Consider the following 22,213-nt stretch of genomic DNA (forward strand, 5'->3'; position numbering starts at 1 on the left):
CTTATAAATCAAGCACCAAATCATGAAGTTGGCCCATCAAAGGGATCAATACATGTTTGCCAACTGAATAAATATGACAAAAGCTTCAAGAAAACTGTTTCCTTCCTGGCTGGGATAGTGGTTCTTAGGCCTGAATGCACATTTGCATCACCTGAGGAGTTTTAAAAGCAAGTCCTGACCAATTTAATCAACAATTTGAAGAAGCCGACCTTAGGGTTTTTTTTTTAAGCTCCCAGATTGAGCACCAACTGACCCATTGGATCATTCTTGTGGAGTCTGGCACACACGTTTGACCTCACTGGCCTCAGCTCACAACATGGATGCTGTTGCCATGGATGGCAGCTGTGGCATTAGCACATTGACTATTTCTCGTTCTACCTTCTGCTGGAGAGAAACTATAATCCAGCACCAGGGGAATGACCCCAAAGTACCCAACTTCTGGCTTAGTCTTCCACTTGAGCATTGAGAAATCCAAGTTTAAACTTTATCCTTTTATAAAAATCATCATAATAGTCCCCATTTATTTATTACTGTGCTGAGTGCTTACCTTCCTTACCACATTTAATCGTAACATTAATCTTATGGAGGTAGATTGCATTAGCCTCATTTTATAGAAGAGAAGATAAACTCAGAATCGTTCAGCAATTTCCTGGAGTTCCCATGGCCCCAGAGCGGACCTTCAAGACCAGTGCTGCTGTCTGCCTCTAAGCCCCTTGACCATTTAGCTTTCCTGCCCCTTGCAGGGGGTTTGTTCTCAGTTCCCCCCACAGGAATGAAAGCCAGGAGCTGCATCTAAAGTGATCGGAGCCCCAGAGCTGAGAGGTGGGGAGTGGGAGGCTCTGTGGTTAGAGTGGGTCCTCAGCCACCTATGGGTTCTCTCCCACCCCTGAGAACAGAGACCCCCAGCTCCTGAGGAGCAGCACAGCCAGACTTTGTAGCTGGGCTCCCCTCTGTCCCCAGGCTCTTCTTCACTTTTCCCCTGACAAAAAAATTCCTGGACTTGGCCTTGGTAGCTCAGCATAGAGTACCTGCCAACAGTTTCCAGAGGAGGTAAAATTGGGAGAAAGAACATCTGGAGGAAATTCTTTCTCAATTCCTGTAACACTGGGATATCCGATTTTCATTTGCTACCTCAGATCCCCATAAGAGATTGTGTGCTGTGCAGAATCAGTTATTAACAGATGAGTACATGATTGTATCAGCTCTTTCCAAGAAGACACAATGGTTGGGAACATGAGCTATTGTTGAGCGATGACTACCATCTCCCCAAGGGACACTGACCAAAGGGCCACTGCCTAGAGTAGCCAATCTGTCCCAGGCACTTGGTGCACCACTCAGAGAAGCGGGTGGGATTGCATCTAGGGGTTGCCCCCCTCCCCTTCCATGGCACAGGCGAGGCTGGCAGTGGGGGCTGAAGTTTGCCCCATGGCTTAGTTCTGTGGTAGGCACTGCTCCCGCCCAGCCCGCTGGGATTTGCCTTTCTTTCTGATGTCCCTCCAGTATTGCTCAGCAAGACCTTTACTGTGTGTGCCTGACAGCTTGGGGGAAAGGCAGGCCCCACAGCTGATGGACACATCTCTACCCTTACATCATTTTTGCTTCTGAGTCAACGATCCTGGGGATTCCCCCCACTTCTCAGGAACCTTCTCTGAGTGCAGCCACTTTGGAGGTGCTGTCTCCCTACTTCACATCCCCATTGTCTCCTCCTTTTGCCCCTGTCTTGGGTCACTACACTCAGGTCCCTCTAATGGCACAAATGGGCTAAGAGGGCCTGGTGGAAAGTACTGTGGGGGTGGGGGGACCCCTTGTCTGTGGTCTGTCTAAAAAAAAGCAAAAGAATTTAATGTATTTGGTAACTGGAACTTTGTGAAAGCCAGTTGCAAGTTGGACACTGACAGGAATACAGGTTTTCTCCCCTAGTGCTTTCTTCCTGAATTTACGATGATCCTGCAGTTATTAGTAAGAACTAGTGCCGCTTCCTTTGGAATTCAGGATATCACTTACGGTGTGTTTGTAATTTCCCTGTGAAAAACTGGGTGGCTTCTCATAGTTCTCTATGAGTAAGACCTATCCGGACTTCACGGAGTTTCCTTGGACCGCTTGCACCGCTATTCAGACACAAGTGCAGGAAATGTTTCACTTCCTCGGTGTTCTTATGCCACCATGGTGTATCTTGACTGGGGAGAAGTTGTTTTTATAATACTAGATAGTTCACCACTTCTCTTGGCTCTGTGGGTGCTCCCACTACAACAGGGCAGATAGGCATTTCAGTAGAATACTAATATTAAAATAGCTACAAATTAGGTCCTGGAAATCCAGTTTTCTAGTGCTTTCATTGGATCCATTGGATAAATAAGACCAGATTTATTTTATCTCTGGTCAGTTTTCCTTCATCTTCAGGATCTTCAAGCAGGGTGTTAAGTGACTCTGCTGGATGGCCTCCTTTAGTCTGACCTTGTTCTGGTCGGTTCTAGAGGTAGATGATCCTAGCAAGCATATGAAGGTAAAGAAATGTGCACTTTTAACATCATGGCTACATAGACTTGATCTCATTTATATGCATATTTTTAATTCAGTGTGATCATTGTTGGGAAACAATTCTACCCAGGTCTGTCATGTTCCTGCATGTTTTAATTAATGTCAAGTATTGGAAGATAGAAATAAGTTTTTCCCTCTAGGGCAAAGAGCAGGCAGGCGTTTGCCCATTATAAAAAATGTGGACTCCCTAAATTCAGAGTTTTCCCTCCTATAATGCAACTCACTGCCTGCACAACCATCACCTAGCCTTCTTCGCAAACCCCTATGGGCCTTGGCTCTGGGAGAAATCAACATCAAAAAGTGTTGTTACTCGGGCAACTACTATTGCCAATTGACAAACTCTGTTTCTCTCTGACCCAGGATTGTGGGGTCTGGTGCATCCATGAAACTGAGGCAGGCTAACTTGTCAGCCTGTAATAGGGTCAAGTCTGAGACCCTATCAGTGTGATTTGTATCATTCTTATAACTAGTAGATACTTTCTTATATTTAGACCCTAACTTGATTAATCATTTTCAATGGGGGTAGGGTCAGAAGTTAAAGACATTCCATGCCACAAATGGTGGTTCTGTGGATAGAATTTACTTTCACAAAAGCCACTTTCTCTCTTCCTCCTCCTTAGTAGCAAAAAGGGAATGCTGGTGGAGGTCAGGGAAAATGCATGACGGAGAGACACACCTGCTTCACACAAAAATGACTCCTTGGAGTGAAATGGAGAATACAAGCAAATGTCAGTTCTTGCCTCATATCTCTCTCCAGTACGGGCCTGCATAATAGGAGTAGCGCATTATCGCTTGCTATTGTCAAATTCCCAAATTCCACTGCAAAAGTAGTTTTTTGATCATAATTTCCTTGTGTATTGTAGTCCACCCTGTTGTTTCTGAAACCAAAAATAGAAAATGAGCTCATGGTTCTTGTCAGTTCGCAGGGTGCTTTACAGAAAGTGTAACCCCCTCTGGGTCACAGGTGGCTTGAGACTAAGTGATTTACTATTTGGTTTTCCTATTGTTAATAGCAGGAAGTGCTCCCTTGCTGCTGATGAGATTTATAAAAGGGAATATTACTGATAAAACCCCCTTTCTGATTGTTCATAGATAAGGAGATAAATAAGATAATGCATATTTAAGGAATGTTTTTATAGCACTTAGCACAGTGCCTTACCCTTTTAAGCTGTGCTCCCAACAGAGGCAGGAACCAAAATTTGTACAATAGATCGTGTAGGCTTGCATTACTTTAACAGAATACGCCAAAGCCCTAGAAACTTACTGAAATTAGTGATGAGTGAGAAGTTGAACAAAACCTCCAAACTCTTGGGAAAAAAAAGCATAGTTAGTTGTTTTTTTCCCCTTCCGAATCTTATTTTCTGTTGCAGACAGATGTGCTGAGAACTGCCTGCCAGTATCTTTAAGCTAAGTGTTCCTACAGCTACAGCTCGTGGAACTTTACAGGAGAGAGAGAGAGAGAGAGAGAGAGCCAGAGAGAAAGAGAGAGAGAGAGAGAGAGACAGGGCCACACAGAGCCACAGAGAGATCATGTGCCAGAGAGAGTACCAGAAAGAAAGGACACAGAAAGTGGCAGACAGGCATGGTAGGGAAGAGGGTCTGTGCTATCACTAGGTTCTCAAAATGTCCATACCTAGATCTTCTGAAAAATCAGAGCCTGGAACATTGGAGGCCACAGTCATGCAGGAAGCCAGGGTTCCCAGAAGTCCCAGAATAGCTGGTGACAAGGCCAGCCGCACCTCCTTGGCCTCAGACCTTCCCGAACAAATTCCCAAACTCATTCTTCCCCATCTCATACTCAGATGTTCCACTTTGCCGAATTCCTTCCGTGGTTGATAGGTTCTCCCAGACACGCTGCCCCAGAAGCAAGTAATGGCCTGTCTGCCTGGCAAAGAAGCCTGGAAGGGGCTGGTTCTCCCTGGCATGCATATGTTGGCTTGTTTAGGAGATAGATTTCAGGTGTCTTTCCTCTTCTGCTTGTTGTGATGTGTCCTGCCCTTGGGTTCCCATGATCACAAGCCTCTGGAGTAGATTCACCCCCAACATGTTCAGCTCCACAGTCTGCTTCAACTACCAACACCACTGCCTAGCCAGGGAAAAGGTATGAAATGGCACCTGCAGAAAGGTCTATCCTCACCCCAACCCCCACTCCCACTCATTTCTGCCATCTTGTTTAGGTTATCAAAAAACAAGTTGAGACAAGCATGTGAATACTGGTGTACAGTGCAGAGCAATGAGTGGGGGAAAAGCCCATACTTTTCCCCCTGTCCCTGGGGCGGGGGGGGGGGAAGAAAAGAAGGTAATACCTTGTCCCTTGACAAACCACTTCTTTTGAGCATTTTTTGTTTGTTTGTTTCATAAGCATGCAGAGAAAGAAAGCCATTGTGTTATATTTGGGCTGGGAATTTAAATTCTGTAAAATATTGTATACCTTCTAAGAGGAAGTAAGCTCTTAACTGTTTTTGCTCGTGTCTCATCATGAGTCTCATTTAATCCAAAGCACTGGCCCATAATTTATGATCTTTGTACAGCAGAAACACTAAAGATACTTCTTAATGCCACTACACAAATCAGTTGCACACGTAATGTTAGCAGCAGCAATTACCACTGCCTAAGTACTTGCTCACACTGCCACCACCTGAGATTCAAAATGGCTCAGCCACCCATATTGTGAACCAGACAAAGCCATATTTCTAATGGGCTCCAGGGCCTGAAGGCAGAAACCCTGGAAGAGATGGAATTCCCATTTTGTTGCCAACAATAAATATCAAACTTAATGTTCATTCAGTGATGACTGCCTAGAGAAAAACAAGCAGAAATGAAGGGGCTTTAGAATCCTAACCAATAATCAATCCAATATCTCCCTCAGATACGAATTTCATTACTAAGGGGCTCATAATTTTTGTGTTGTCAGTTTTAGTGAAAAGTCCTTGAGGGTTATTCATTGGTAATTGGAGAAGTCAATGTTAATGTCTGCCGTGGATTAGGAAAGGATGTTTTATGACTAACTTTTCAGATGCTTATATTGAACTGGCCAAGGTTGGAAGTTTTACTGGGTTCTACCCAAAGCTCCATAAAAGCTTTTAAATTACCTGTAGTTGTCAGAGGGGATTGTCTCCTCAAGAAGGCGAATGAAGTTTTAAGAGCAATGGGTGGGGGAAAAGCCCATACTTTACTACATATCACTATACTACACATCAAGTTTTAAAAATAATACCATGGCTCCTTCTGTCTTCCTCCTAAATGGTGGCCCTGGCTTTCAAAAGAAAGAATCCTCTTGGAACAAGCTTAGGTTAGTAGAGTTGGTGGAGTCCGCAGGCACCAATTGGTGAGCTTTTCAGCCTCTTGCCCTGCCCTCCTTCCTCTAGCATCCTGCAATCCTCCCACGTCTGTGCTAGAGGCCCCACAATCAACTGGGCATCCATTCTCCTTCAAGCTAACCAGCACATACCCCTGGTAGGAGCCTTAAAGTGTAGTCATCTTTGTTTTTGTCCAATTCTTTGCTAGGGTGGTGTGAGTCTGGGTGTGTGAAATTGTGAGGGCTAGCAAATGTTGGTAATGAAGACCCTACCAATGGTCATTCGAATGTTATTTGAATGTCATTTATCTCCTATGGCAGCCCTGTGATGTGAGTAGAGTAATATCCCATTTACAATTACAATCTAGGCTGAAAGAAGGTCAAACTCTGCCAAAAGACTGAGCAGGGTGGACCTATAAACTGATACCAGACTTTAAGAGGGCAACTTAGAAATATTTATTAAAATATAAAATGTTACTATTTCTTGATTCAATAGTTCTACTTTTTAAAATGTAACTAATACTTGTACAAATATACATAGAAAGTTTTTTTATTAGTGTTTTTGTAATAGAGAAAAATGGAAACCAATTCATGCACATTAGATAGTTTTATGAAGAATGATACACCAACATCCATGGTGTTTGTTCTCAAGAGGCAAAAGAGAGGATTTAATGTAATTCTACCTTTTAAAAACAGTGTGTATATTAATAATAATATATTATTATATTAATATATATATTATATAACATATCATATTAATATATAATTAATAATAATATGTATATATTAATATATATATGATTATATACATTTTAAAAAGCAGAAGAATACATTGTCATCAATCCTGATCTTGGGATAAGAGTATAGGGTCAAGGGTTAGGGAGACAACTTACTATTGGTTACATTTCTATAGTGTCTGAGTATTTTATTTCTTTTTTTTATTTTTAAGATTTATTTATATTAGGGAGAGAGAGAAAGTACAGTGGGGAGGGACAGAGGCAGAGGGAGAGAGAATCTTAAGAAGACTTCAAGTTGAGCACAACGCTGATGGAGGGCTCAATCCCACAATGCATGAGATCATGACCTGAGCCAAAACCAACTGTTGGACAGATCCAGCTACCCAGGTGCCCCATGTCTGAGTACTTTCTGCCAAGAAGTCCATCTTCACTTTTAGTGAGGAAACACAGTTTGAGTAAGACACATTTGTGGAAGGTGCCTTACCCAGTGCCTCTGTGAACCTCACACCTGTGTCCAGGGCTGGCTGAGCATGGTCTGCACTGCCTGGACAGTGTGCTTGGGCCTGCCTGGGTGACTGTGCAGGGCGACTGGAAGATTCCAACAGGCCCTGGCAGAGAAGGCATTTTTCCTCTGGGAAGAGGCTGATGGTCAATTGAAACTCAGTTTCCTGATCCCGAAAGGGTGCCTGTGGGGAATGTGAAAAAAAGGACAAAAATAGTATCCAGTTCTAGCAGGAAGGGTTAGGGCAGACCCTGAGAGTGTAGAAGGTAAAACTATATCCCTAAAGACATGGTGAAGAATGGGGAGAGGGGGAGAGGTCTATTTTTTTTTCCAGAAAAGCAGAGGTGGCTAGAGGTGGCTAGAGCAGGCCCAAGATGGCCCTTGTAGAAGAACAGTAGAACAGTAGTGTTCATCTCAGGTGGCTCCATGAAGCATGCATCCAGCCTCTGCATGTCCTGTCTGTCTAGCTCCCACCACTACATGCTCTATGTGCAGAGAAACTCTGTCCAAGCTCAAGCTTTCGTTGTTGGGGGAGAGGTGCTGTCATCATCACCGACCTTACCCTGAACAAGTGATGGCGACATCAGCCACCTTTCACTGAGTGTGCTATGCTAATGCCCTTGGATTCAAGCTGTACTTGCCTCATGAAGCAAGTTATATATTACCTATATAATGTACCCATTATGTAGGTAAGGAAACCGAGGCTTGGAGAGAATACATAGCCTGATGCCATATATCCAGTGGATGGTGAAGCTTCTATTTCAAGGTGGGCAACCTGATTACAAAACAAATTCTGTTAAGCTGTGTGTGGTTATAAATCAAACCCAGTGGGACAGTTATCTGGGCTAGGGAAGTAGGGCCATCGTATCTTTTGGCTCCCATCTTGTGGTATAGGCCTCCCCCAACAAAGTATGGGCATCTCTCAGTATTGAGGAAAAAATAGCAAAACCAAGCATGTATTGAGGTAGGCCCTGGGTGCTAGATTCAGCAGCTTGTGATTCTGGTTCATTGTTCTGAATATTTCGTTCACAAGACACTTGACACAATGCAAACATTGCAGAGAAAGGTCTAGTTCAGGAAAATATACTGGGGGCTGTGAGAGACAAAACTGCAAGGAAGTGGGTGAGGAAAGGTATGGTCTTTATTTTGACTTTCCTGTGGGTGTCAGGTGGGCCCTTGGAGGTTGATAGAAGGAGAACATTTGGATCTGTCACAACTCATCATGGTATCCTGGGGCAAGTGATTTTCCCCAGGCAAAGAAAAGAGCAAATGAATATTAACGCAAAAAGATCCAGCACTGGCTAAACACTTGCAGAAACAAGGCAGTATGTTTATTAGATTGGAAGCTTGAGTGGCTGCGAAGATGTGGTGCTCATCAATCCCTCACTCAACAGTGTTGGGCTTGGAATCACGCTGCTTACTTTCTATGTGATTTTGGTAACTCATTAGGTGCTTGCCCCTTCCTCTCTTTATCTAGAAATTAGGAAAATAAAATAATAGATTGTGCACATATATAAGCCTTTTATATAAAAAGTGCCTTATTACTAGTCTGTAATTAGGAAGATACTACACGTAGCTACTCAAAATACTCTTTCTTGCTCATTTTCAGTTGGAAAAATAGTGATCACCACCCTTAAAACTCTTGTTCTTTCTCCTTCCTTTTCCTTCTTGATTGGTTCCTGGGGTTCATCTGATTCTGCAAACCCACAAGTGTGGAAGCCAGAGGAATTCAGTGGAGTGGATGGCACATCTTCAGGCACTGAGGTTGTAAGGAGGAGGTGTCTTTAGAAGCAAGCCTGGAGCATCAGCCTGTGAAGGACAAGTGTCTGTATCCCAGAATTCTCAAGCTCTCAAATTCTGTAGTTAGATGCTTAGGGGACCTGAAAAACCTTGTGTTTTGATCTTCGTTACCTGTGTATTAGACTTTCCACTTTTTAATATTGAAATGTATTTGTGTTATCTCTCCCTCTTGGGGTCACATTTGGCTGGGGTATGGAGGTGGCAGCTGAGCAACAATCCTAAATCCAATAGCCATCCCAGTGGGCCAAATTATAGGTGGGAAATGGCCTTTCATATCCAAGGTTCAAAGAAGGAGAGATCCATCCAGCGAGGTGCACCTGTCTTTTCCTCAGCATTTCTCACAGAAAGAGTTCTTAAATGAAGGACAAGGTTATGGAAGATCATCTTTAATTAAACCTGCAGTCAGTCCCTCGAGGGCTTTGTCTATGTTCATCTCTTAAATTATATACTCCAATTAGCAGAGACCTCCCTCTGGCCTCGAGGTTTTATTCACAGGTCTTGCCTCTTTCTGGCAGCCCAGTCTCTGGAAGCATCGTCTGTAGGTTTCTTCCTGCTGTCTCGCTTGCGTTCTTTTCCCTCCCAGCGAGCTGAGGCTGTGAGCCAGGAAAGGGCAGGCCTGCTCTGTCTCTCAACTCCCCACCCGCTGCTCATCACCACCCCACTGGCCATCTCTCCTGGCTCTCCCCTGAATTGGTCTCCACCTGTCCAAAGCCTTTTAATAAAGATGTTGACCCGCATTTCCTGCTGTTTCCAGAAAGAAGCAATGTTTCCTTTTCTCAGCCAGAAAGTCCAAGGGGTAAAGGATTTCTGGGAGAAGAGGTGGAGAAGCTTCTTGATCAAGCACGGACCTTGATGACTTTTTTCCCTAAGATTAGAAAAAGCCAACTGATTTTTAAAATCTTCATCACTCAATAAATTCATCATTGAAAAAGGAACCAGAAAACATAGAGTTTCTTTCATGGGATCCACGTATTAATCCTAAAAGGCTTTGGCTTCTTGAGATATCTATTAAGAAGATCAGCAGTCATTTTTTAAAAATCACTATAATAAACTATTTCTGGTATACAGAAAAATCTAGGCAATGATATTGGAATACTGATCTCTGTCCATAGCAATCTATCATCTGTCTATTTATCTATTTGTTATTCTAGATAAAATCGAAGGCCTGGCTGACCCATCCTTCCCTTTGTAGAGGCAACTAAATTTGCTCTTTAGCCTTCCCATGCGTGCCTTTATATTTTTACTACTTATGTAAGTTCCACAAGTGATACTACACTTAAAACTTCATATACATAGTATCATACTCCATTTCTCTATCTGCACCATGCTTTTTACATGTGAGAATTTCCTGTTTTAATAATCATGGCCACTTCATTTATTCTAAGGGAGGTGTCCAATTGCTCATGGATGTAGGCCATAATCACTTCTCGTGATTAAAAACAATGCTATGGGGCACTTGGGTGGCTCACCTGGTTTAGTGTCTGACTCCTAATTTTGGCTCAGGTCATGATCTCAGGGTTCTGAGATCAAGTCCCACGTCTGGCTCCCCACTCAGCTCAGAGTCTGCTTGAGATTCTCTCTCTCCCTCTCCCTCTGCCCCTATCTCTGCTCGCATGCATGCTTTCTCTAAACAAACAGACAAATAAATAAAATCTTTACAAAATTACAAAATAAAAGTAAAAACATAAAAACAATGCTATGACGGGCTTGCCACGGCAGGGATCCGTACACATGACAGTGTCCACAGTGAGTTTTAAGATGATCAGATATGTTTGGAAAAGTCCAGAGCAAACTTTTTCTAGAAAGGGTGAGATAATAGGTAATTTAAGCTTTGTGGGCCACAGAGCTTTCGACAGGCTCTTGCCACTTCCTCTCACCCCACTGCCACTTTTTTTTTACAACCCTGTAGAAATGCAATAACCATTTTTAATTTGAGGGCCATACTTACTATGCCAGCTGGATTTGGCCATCTTGTTGGCATAGAGACTGGCCCTGTTCTGGGGAATACTGGCAATGAGGCTGTCCGTGCCTCTGAACTTACCAGATATCATCGAATACTCAAGGTGATTTTGGAGAAGCACAATATCTGTCATCTCCCTTTCCTGTGATAGTCTGTGATGACTTATTTCCACCCTCCTTCCCTCCCTTCTTCTTTCCCTTCCTTCCTTTTGACATGCCGCTTGTGCAAACATGGATCATTTCTTTTTACTATGGAACTTCTTGCTTGAGCTCAGATGTTTACCCATTATATCTGAAGAATTCTATAGAATTATAGAATGAGACTTATCTTACTTCCAGAAACCTGAGTGTGGCCTGGGCAGGGGTGCAGCGTGGAAACAGTCTTCTGCCTCTGGGAGGTGGCATCCAGAGCAGATGCCATTACGGAGACAAATGGGGTAGGCAGTGCCCATTGGACACATAGTCATAAACGTGCTTGAACTATTTGGCGTACTTAATGGTGAATACTGATTAAGGCTTTTGATTTTTATGACTACCCAGGGGGAAGAGCATATGGGGAATGGAGGTAATCCTGGAAAAGAAAGAAAATATTAACACAGAACAGTCTTGAAAATATAAAAGTATGACAAGTCTTGAGGGGGTGAGTATGAGATCAATATTTATGATGAAAATATATGGTAGGGAGCTTTGAGAAAATGAAGAATTCTCAGGCTGTGGGGCAGTCGGGTGTCAAATAAGCTCATGTCAGTCACACTGGACACTTTTTTTTTTTTAAGAGAGAGAGAGAGAAAGCACCCAAGTGGAGCATATGCACATGCACCTATGAGCCTATGAGGCCCTATGAGGGGAGGGGAGGGGCAGAGTGGGAAGGGAGACAGAATTTTAAGGAGGCTCCATGCTGAGCAGGGAGGCTGACCTGGGGCTTGATCTCATGACTCTGAGATCATGCATGAGCTGAAGTCAAGAGTCCGACACCTAACCAACGGAGTCACCCAGGTGCCCTCATACTGAACACTTTTTAAATTATAATTACAGTATTAGAGGACTGGGGCGACTCTGCTGAATGTGAGAAGAAAGCGTTTTGTTCTCAGAAACAGTCTGTTGGCCTGGATACAAGCTGGCATCCTGGAAGACCAGGAGAATGCTAAATGGCCTGGTGGCCCTACAGGTGTGGTGCCATGTGGGGCGAGAAGGTGATGGGGCGGAGGCCTGGGGAAGCCTCCGATGATGACTGCTGAGCTCTCCGCAGTGCACGGGGCAGGAGCAAAGGCAGAGTCACCCGAGGCAACCGGAGCGAGGAGCTCCGCATAACCCGCAGTTTGGCCTCCGTGCTGGTAGCCAGGGGGACGCCTGGAGCGAGTGTCAGGCCGCAGGAGCCGCACTGGCTGACAGCCTCTTGGATCCCGCAGGCCCCGGCCGGACTCTCCAATCCCCGCTGCCCCTTCCCTTCCTCGGGCTGCTCACACCCAGGGAGGCCCCACTGGGGACACCCTTCCCAGGTGACACCCTGCCTCGTGGGCAGATGGCCCACATTTCCTGCTGTGCTGGATCTGGCAATTCCACGGCAGCCACTCAGCGGTGCCTGGGGACACCCAGCACCGGCCCCGTGTCCTGGGCCAGCAGCCTGCCTGGCACTAGGGGGGCTCAGAAGCCACCGTGCTGCTTGTCGCTTTCCTGGTCGCATGTCTCCTACCCAAGGCACACACCTTCTTCCTCCGTCTCCGTGCCAACACTGAGCCCGAGGTGCCCTCCGTGTCCCCGTGTCCCTCCCATGCCTCCTCAAGGACAGCCCGGGCGGCAGTGTATTGATTACCTCCTTGACCTGACTCCCGGTGGCCTCAGGCCGGGCCCTCTTCGTTCGCTGCAGCTGAAGCCCAGAGCCCTCTTTTTGTTGTCCCACCTGGAGGCCAATTGTGCAAAGTGTGAATGAAAGGAAATAGTTGCCTAGCATCTGTAAGAAATACGCCCTTGGAGTTTAATAACCGATATCAGGGTGGCATTTTAGTGTCAAAAACATTTTCATCTGTGTCATTTGATACACACATCAATTCTATGGGGTAGGCAGGGCCGGTGTGACTTCTCACAAAGTATTTTTTATTGTCACTTTATAGACAGGGATTTAAAGCTTGAAGAGAATTTCTGTAGAGAATTTTAGGCCTTCCCAGAAATTTCTGAAGTTCCCAGAGCTGGTCCATGATGGGGTTGGGACAGATCCAGATCTTCGACCCTTAATCCATGATTCTCAAATATTGCCTGTCAGGGTTCTTCAGAGAAACAACCAATAGGATACATATGTATGTATATATGTATATGCCTGCCTTTGGATGAGAACTGAAACTCTGGCTCTCCCTGGATCTCTAGCCTGCTGGCCTTTGGGCAGGAACTATACCATTGGCTGTCCTGTTCTTGGGCTTTCAAATTTGGACTCAACTGAAACTATTGGCCCTCAGGGGTCTCTAGCTTCCTGACTCACTCTATGAGTGAGGACTTGTGATCTTAGGACTTGTCCACATTCATAATTATGCGAGCCAATTACTTATAGTAAATCTCTTTATACACACACACATGCACACACACACCTCTTCTTGCCTATTGGTTCTGACTCTTTTGGAGAAGCCTGAGTATACACTCTGTTACACTATGTCTCAGCATCTTATTACTGCCTGTTTAATTGTGACTCTTCACTGGGCTACAAACTCTGGATGGGCAGGGACCAGATCCACTTGTTCCTTGCCATATCCTTAGCACCTGGTGTGGGGCATGGAGCGTAAATACTAGCAGGATGCCTGTGGGTTGGCTCACTGAATAAATGAGATGCTGAGACCCCAAAGATGAGTAGGAATAAGTCAGGAGAAGGTATAGGAGGTGGTGGGATTAGACACTGGAGAAGGATGTTCTAACAAAGGGAATGGGACAACTCAAGTGTCTGGCTAGAATGGGTACCACGAGTTTGGCTATCAGTGATTGGAGGTGTCAGCATGAGGCAAGAGGGGTGAAGCCGGAGAGTCAGGTCACAATGACCTTCACATGCATGTTGTAATGTGTTCACTTTATCCAAATGGGGAACTCCTAAAGAATTTGAGGGTTTGGAACTTATCTTGCAGTATGACCTTGACTAAGGTATTAAGTCCATCTGGGCCTGGGTTTTATTGTTGGTGCTTGGTTTTATTTGTTTCTTTTTGTCGTTTGACAAATGAGGGAAATATTTGCCTGAACTGATTATGAGAACCCCAGGGGAAGTACCCCTGGTGGGTAAAGGGTGGCCTGCTGGAAATCTGAAGGGGGCCAGTAGGCAAGGCCCAGTGTGCCTGTGGGGATGGGACCCACCTCACCTTTGGTGCATGAGTACAACTCTGTGGTATCCTTCTGCTCTCAAGAGCAACTATCAGAAGCATGTGATGAATGAGTCTCTAGTGGCATCAGAGAGTTAGGATGCCTTCCTGGAGTACCCAACATCAAGGGAGTAACTTGTGTCTTGGGAGCATCTAGGTGAATAAATGATGTCTAGGAAGAGTCCCTGGGGAAGAATCACAATAGCATGAGCAATACTCTCTGTGTTAAAAGCAAGGGCCATTGAGTTCCAAGGTAAAAAATCTTGGACCCATTTAAGATCCATGTGTCTCCATGTGCTGGTTAGAATTTATCCATGCTCATACTATGCAGGTCAGCTGCTGACAAGATCTTTTCATTGGTCAAATATACTACACTGTATGGGCATATGTGAAGGATGAGTAGATTAAATAAATATTGCAAAGCCTTCCAAACCCCAGTTTGCTCCCAGGAGAAGTATTCTATTTTTCTGAGCTTACTAGAGGAAAGAAAGGCAGATTGATTTTCCTAGCAGTATGGTAGATAGAAAAGGATGGATAGGGTTTTGTTTTTTGTACTGAGATGATAGAACTATAACAGATGCTTAGAAAATGCCAGTGCCTTGCACAGCCTTAGCTGATGGGGATTACAAATAGCAGGCTGAGGTTTTTAATTTGGGGGCATTCTTGGGAACTTGGACTCTGTTTTTACACTTATGTGGGCATCAAAAGAATCCAACATGACTCATATAATCTGAATGGGCACTTGGAAAGTCAAACTGTACCACATAGGATGGAAATGCTACCAAATGAAGACAGAAAAGTATTGTTCAGCCTAAGAGGCAAAGTTTTTGTTTTTATTTATTTATTTTTTTAAAGTAAGCTTAACGCCCAATGTGGGTCTCAAGTTCACAACCCTGAGATCAAGAGTCACATGTTCTGAGTGAGCCAGCCAGGTGAAAAGTATTTTTCCTTACCCTTTTCCATTTGCTTTCTTGTGTATTACTTGTACTTTTTCCTTCCTTTCTTGTCCTCTCTTTGCTCTTAAACTGGTCCCCCCATCTTCCTTGAACTCCTATTTCTGTTGATCTCATCTCAGGCCAGCAAGGGTGAGGGCCTTGCGAAAAAGCAGATGAATCATGAAGTGGAGGCCACTCACAAATCATATTACCCACTTGTTTATCCAGCGACTGCCACATGCTTGGTGAACAGTCCCTTGTTTCTAAGGGCTAGTGAAGCTAAATAAGCAGACTGGGGACAGTTACAAACTCTCTAGGGCCCACATGACAAAGACTGAGGATAAAACTGTGAGTACAGCCCCCAAGTGCTGTAGGAATTCAGAGAAAGTAGAGATGAATGAGAAAGAAATTTTTGGTGGGCAAAGAGGAACCCTCAAGGTGTTGGGGATTAAAATGACCAAAGATAGAGAGGTGAGAATCATGAGAAGACCAAGCTGGCTGGAGTGGAAGATGGTAGGCCCGAGCAGGTGGGAAGCAGGCCAGCAGCAGTTGATAGCTGCCTGACATTGAGGGGGTGTGCAACCCCAATTCTGATGCCTATCCAACTCTTGCTTTTTCTTTTCTGCTCCTCCATAACTGTATTTAGATCTCCTCTTATAACACTAACTGGTTGCATCATAATGTACCATCTGTCATTATTTTTATGCATATCCAAATGTAATTATCACCAATAAGGTCTTGAAGGAAAGGGATTATCAGAGTGATCTCTGGCACGCAGGAGGTGCTCAATACAGATGAATTAATGTCTGTATACTCTCGGGTAGCACAGAACCTGGCATGTAGTGGGAGTCCAGCATATCTCTACTGGGACTCAGTGTTCAGTTGCAGATAAAGAGTCCACTATAGCTATTTTAAGCAGAAAGGGATTTAATACAGAGCATTAGCTGCTTACAAAATTGTCGGAAGGGCTAAAGGAGTGGGATTGTAGGCTGGGCTCCTAGGAATGACTCTCAGGAGAACAAGAATGCAGGACAGAGAGACTAAGGGAATTTCAGGAATCTGGGGAATCGGCAAACCACTGTAGCAAATGCCAGGTTCTTCTGGTCCTATCCCTTAGTCATACTCCAAGGTTCAGGGGGTAGCCATTGCAAATACTGGTTCCAGAAACACACCATCCCAGCCTTGATCCTGGGATCAAAAGCTACCATCAAACCTGTTGGCTGCAAAACTGAACCATGCCTGTGAGCCCTCCCTCCCTCCCCACTTAGGTCATCCTCCAAGGCTTACAGGAGTGCATTTGAGTGGTAAATCCTAATCCCTTAGGAAACCCTAGCTGCAAAGACTCTGGGAAAGTCTACTTATAATCTGTTCAAAATGACTATAATATATGAAAGTCCTTAGAAAAATGTTGGACTAAAGAGATACCGAGTGGCCATTTCTACTTCACTAAATATTTGAATATTCCTTAGTCCAGGATATGCTGTTCAAGCTCAAAACAGGAAGCTGGCAAAAGGGAATATTCTCATTAGCTTCCTCTTTGAAGCCTATGTGATTTATTTTATTTTTATTTTTTTAAAAGATTTTATTTATTAGAGAAAGTGGGTGTGCATGTGCAAGAGAGAGAGAGAGAGAGAGAGCAGGAGCAGAGGGAGAGGGAGGAGCAGAGTCCCTGCTGAGAGGAAGCTGATGTGGGGCGTGATACCAGGACCCTGGGGTCATGACCTGGACAGAAGGCAAACACTTAACTGACTGAGCCACCCAGGTGCCCAAAGTCTATGTGATTTAATAGATCTACCTAGAAAGATCCAAACACTTACTCTGTCCCCTATCCTCAATTTGTAATCAGGGCAACTACAGTTTGGAGAAATGACTTGCTAAGCCAGTCTGGGGCAAGTCCCATAGTGATTTCTGACAATAATCACTTTATGCACCAAAGACAGGATCAGATGGGTCAAAAGCAGCTTATTATTTCCCTTTCTTTCTCTTCAAATCTTGTTTCCAGATCACTTTGCCAAGACTGGATGGTTGATGGTAGCTCTCATTAAAGTTGAGATTCTCAAACTTTTAAGAAAATTTCTTTATTTAAATACAATTTAATTAACATACACTGTATTATTAGTTTCAGAGGAAGAATTTAGTGATTCATCAGTTGCATATAACACTCAGTGTTCATTACTTCAAGTGCCCTCTTTGATGCCCATCACTCAGTTACCCCATCATCCCATCCACCTCACCTCCAGCAGCCCTCAGTTTAGGAAACAAACTCCTAGAGTTAAGAGCCTCTTCTGGTTTGTCTCTCTGTCTAATTCTATCTTATTTTATTTTTCCTTCCCTTCTCCTATGTTCATCTGTTTTGTTTCTTAAATTCCACATATGGGTAAAATCATGGTATTTGTCTTTCTCTAACTTATTTTACTTAGCATAATACCCTCTATTTCCATCCATGTCATTGTAAATGGCAAGATTTCACTCTTCTTGATTGCCAAGTAATACTCCATTGTATGTATACACCACGTGTTCTTTACCCATTCATCTCCCAATGGACATATGGGCTCTTTCCATGTTTTGGCTATTATAGACACTGACGCTATAAATATTGCAGTGAAGTTTCCTCATTAGATCACTATATTTGTATCCTTTGAATAAATACCTAGTAACAAAATTGCTGGGTCATAGGATAGCTCTATTTTTAACTTTTTAAAGAATCTCCATACTGTTTTCCTGAGTGGCAATACCAGTTGGCATTCCCATCAACAGTGTAAGAGAGTTCCCCTTTCTTTGCATCTTCACCAACATCTGTTGTTTCCTGAGTTGTTAATTTTAGCTATTCTGATTGATGTGAGGTGGTATCTTGTGGTTTTGATTTGTATTTTTCTGATGCTGAGTGACATTGAGCATTTTTTTCATGCGTCTGTTGGCCATTTGTATGTCTTCTTTGGAGAAAGAGGTTCTCAAACTTTTAAGAAGTTTTCTGGAACCCTTTAATAAGGATTTAATAAGGCATTTAATAAGATTTATAAGAGATATCTCACCAGCCTCTACTCCCATATCTAGCTCAGGCCCAGGTAGGTTTAGGGTTTAGGCATATTCACCAGGGAGGACAGCTCCACCCATGTAGTAGAAGACTTCTTGATGCTGGATTCCAACTGCCGGATTCATGGAAATGTTGCCTTCATGCCTACCACTAACAAAGCACCCATCACTAAGTTAATTCATTTGCATAGCATAGCTTATAGCTCTCCCAGTGTCAGGACAGCATGGCTCCTTCCTTTAGATTATAGTGGTATTAAAAATCTTTTCTTAGAACATTGGAAATATGTCTAATAAGAAGAAAGAGGAAACTAACTTATAATTGTACCTTGTACCACACAGTAACATTTTGGCTTTCATTTTTTGTTTCAGAGTCATGGGATTTTAAGAACAATCTAACAAGATACATCCATATATCTGAGGGAGGACTTCATCATGTGAATGTGGATCTCTCCTCTTGTAGAGACATTACCAGGCAGACATTACCACTCACCATTGCAATGTTCATCATTCTGAGAAAATTATTTTTTTACAGCTAACTAAAAAAGAAAACTTGTACAGTTATAGCCCATATTTTTAGGCTATCGTCCATGGCGATAGATAACATTTGGCCCTCACTATCTGGAAGAGATGAAGAAAGGCCCACAATCTTCTCTAGTCAACAAAGAAATGCTTGATAGAATCATCAGAGGGCTGACTGGTGTCTGGCAAGTGCAGGGAAGTGGATTGAATTAATAGGGGCTTTTTGTTCTCCAAAAAGTGTGTGGACAAAGGCTGTGCTAAACGGGCAGCATCTCCATAACTCTCTTGACATATGTTCTGACTCTGCTATGTAAGCCCACAAAAAGTTAGCATATGGCCTTCTTTCTCTTTCCCCAGGGAAAACAACAGGCCGGGACATGCCTGCTAGCCTGCTGCAGCCCTTGCTGTGGAAAAAGGAGTGTCGGTGGCATTGCTGCCAAAAAATATCCTTCAGAGGGCTCCCAGAAGGTTTGGCCTGGCTTGACCTCACCATGGATGAGAGGCAAGGCCAATTCTGGCTGGTTCCTAGGCCAAGCAGCCCACCCTGACAGCACAGTTGAGGTCTGGGTTTGGAGTTGAGGTTAAATATAGCCTCACACACCTTCTGGAGTCACACTCGGGTGCCTCCAAAGGGCAAATTGGTCTTAAAATGATTCACTCACAGGGAAAAAATCACATCCATTTTCTTTCCTTGGGCTGTACAGTTCACAGAGACATAAAAGGTTTGAAATGTGTTGGCTTCTCAGATCTTCTGATGAGACTGAGCTGCAGAAGTGCAGCAGCTGGTGGCAAAAGCAGCATCTCAGCACTTTCTATTCTCCTGTTCTCTCCTCCACTCCGATTCCCCCACCCACGCTTTGCCTTTTTATTGCTGACACCCCAGAAGCCTCCAGGAAACATGGCCCAGAGGCATAAGATCCAAGGTTTTCAGGTCAGAGTAGTGCGGGAGCTTCAGCCTTTTCTGAAGCGAAGCTATGGGGCAGACACACAGCCTTCCATCTGTTCTGGTGATAAGCCAGTCTGGTATTGATTGTTGGACTTTGACAAAGAACACGTGGATATGACAAGGTTGCTTCCCTGCCCCACTCAATAGCAAGCAAACCGAAAGCACTTTCCAGGCAAAATTAACCAGTGAAAGAGAAGGTAGGTGTGATATTGTGATTTATAATGAAAATGATATATTTGGTTTCATCCCCATATCTGGCACAGAGCTCCTAAAACCCCTGAAAGTTCCTAAGTGATGGGAACAATAAAGGCGTCTCTGATCTTCTTGATGATGTCTCTTTTGGAAAGTACCCACCTCTCCCAAGGTAACCACAGGGATGGGGGCTGGGGGCCAGAGGAACTATCCATGGGATTAGAGGGTCAGAATGTTCCAGTCCCACCGCCTAACCTCAGGGGTCGGAGATGAGCTCAAGGTTGAATCAATCACCAATGGCCAATAATTTAATCCATCGCATCTGTGTAATGAAGCCTCTATAAAAACCCAAAGGACAGAGTTTGGAGAGCTTCCAGACTGGTGAGCATAGGGAGCTGCTGGGAGAGTGGTGCCTCAGAGAGGACATGAAAGCTCTGCCTTTTCCCCTTACCTTGCCCTATGCTTCTCTTCCATCTAGCTGTTCCTGAGTTACATTCTTTTACAATATACCATTAATCTACGAAGTAAAATGTTTCTGAATTTTGTGAGCAACTCTAGCAAATCAACAGAATCCAAGGTCGGGGGTGGGGGGTTGTTGGAAGCTCTATCCATAGCTGGTCAGTTAGAAGCACAGCTGACTACCTGGGCTTGCAATTGCCATTTGAAGTGGGTGTGAAGGGTGGGCAGGGGGCAGTGTTGTGGATTGAGTCCTTAACCTGTGGGATCTGATGCTATCTCTGGGTAGACAGCATCAGAATTGAGTTGAATTGGATAACATGTAGTTGTTGTGGGAGAGTTACTTGTTTGTGTGGAGTCCCTGCACCCACCCCCCGACCCCCTCATTAGAATTGGGTGCTGAATATTGATTGGAAGGCTAACAAGTACGTTTGTGGTGAAATAATTTCTGTCTTCCTAATCCTTTCTGCATCATGGCATGAATAGAAAAAGATATATGATGGCATACTGGAGCAAACAGGACAAGCAGAAGTCGAGGTCACTGAGAGATTAGGCCTGTAACCCACCAGGACAATACCAGGGGAACATTCTGAATTCCATGAGCCCAGTCAGCTGTGTTATCTGAGGGGGAGAGGGCAATTCATTATAGAGCAACTTGAAATTCTTCTAGAGATTGATGTTCACATGATTGATTCCTCCCTCCCTTACTTTCCTTTGCCCCTCTTTGACTGATTGATTGATTGATCCTTTCCATCATTAATCAAAATCTGTCTTCAAGGATCTTGGGAAAATGCCCATTAAGCAACCACAAGGTAGTATAAAATGTACAAAGAGAATGGAAAGAATGTTCTAAATCAGTTTCTTTCACGCATGTGTTGCGTATTAGAATAGTCTGGGGTCTTTAGAGATGTAGCTTCTGACCTTGTTCTCAGGTTCTTGGATAGAGATCAGGATTCTGTACTTACCACACCCCCAGGAAGCCCTCATTTCATGCTTTGGGTAACCTGCTCAAAGCAATGTCACCCACTGTCTGTCCTCCCTTTATTGACTGAATGTCAGGATGCTCAGGGTCACACTGTATTTCCAGGGACCATTTGATGTTTACCTTTTACTTTCTTCTGTCCAGACTTTCATACTTGTTGCTCAACACCAAGTATTTTCAACACTGAACATTTCTAACCTTTCGGTTTCCCAAAGAGTACCCAACGTCAAGCCAGAGTTTCAAGGATTAAAGGGTTTTCAAGCTTTGGTGTCACTGCTCTCCAGGACTGTTTGAAGGGTGTGGGCTGTTCTAAGGGGCAGGTACAGATGTACTGAATGGTGTGGCCTACACCTAGTCTGCTCTTGGTCTGGAACTGGTTTAGTTTGAAAATGAACTGTGAGCTTTGTGTGCACGAAGAACATGACTGCATAGTGTAAAAAAAAAAAAAAAAGACTCTTTGAACTTGACCAATATTTTGGGAAAGAGCTGGATGAAGAAAACAAATGCATGATTGAACACATGCTTTGGGCCATCCCAGTGGGCCTGCAGTCTTCCAGCTGGGTCCGGGACACCCGCCCTCTTATTTGTCCTGGAGGCTGGCAGACACTTGCAGACATGTCCAGAAAATTAAGTTCTTTACCTCCAGTAACAGACCAAATCGTAGGGTGACCATTTAATTGATGTGCAGCCAGAGACTCTTAAGAGTGAACAGGGTGCTATTAGCTACATTGAAAAAATACACATAAGACTCTACTGGGCACCCAAACCAATTCCTACTTTCTTAAGTAGGAGGAACCCAAGACTGCCAGTGTGAACTAGTGTCAACCCTGTGGTTTCAGCCAGTGTGGTCCTAGAAGTCTGTCCGACCTGTACTTCTCAGCCTGGAACAATGAAGCGCAGTTGCCAGCTCTGTGGACTTGGAAGACCCACCACTTTTGTGGACTCCTCTTCTCTGTCAAAGGAGTTGAGCCCTCACCCCTGGGC

The 22,213-nt window shown here is 44.1% G+C and overlaps 1 long non-coding RNA gene across 1 annotated transcript; it reads left to right on the forward strand.

The window, feature by feature from the left end:
- Positions 1 to 11,868: 11,868 nt before the first annotated feature.
- LOC119870659 lies at positions 11,869 to 19,925 on the forward strand. The gene is made up of 2 exons (XR_005353077.1): positions 11,869 to 12,002; positions 18,504 to 19,925. It is a non-coding gene; the product is annotated as an uncharacterized LOC119870659 (long non-coding RNA).
- Positions 19,926 to 22,213: the final 2,288 nt, after the last annotated feature.

This window comes from Canis lupus, chromosome 1, assembly GCF_011100685.1.
Source record: "Canis lupus familiaris isolate Mischka breed German Shepherd chromosome 1, alternate assembly UU_Cfam_GSD_1.0, whole genome shotgun sequence".
NCBI lineage: Eukaryota > Metazoa > Chordata > Mammalia > Carnivora > Canidae > Canis > Canis lupus.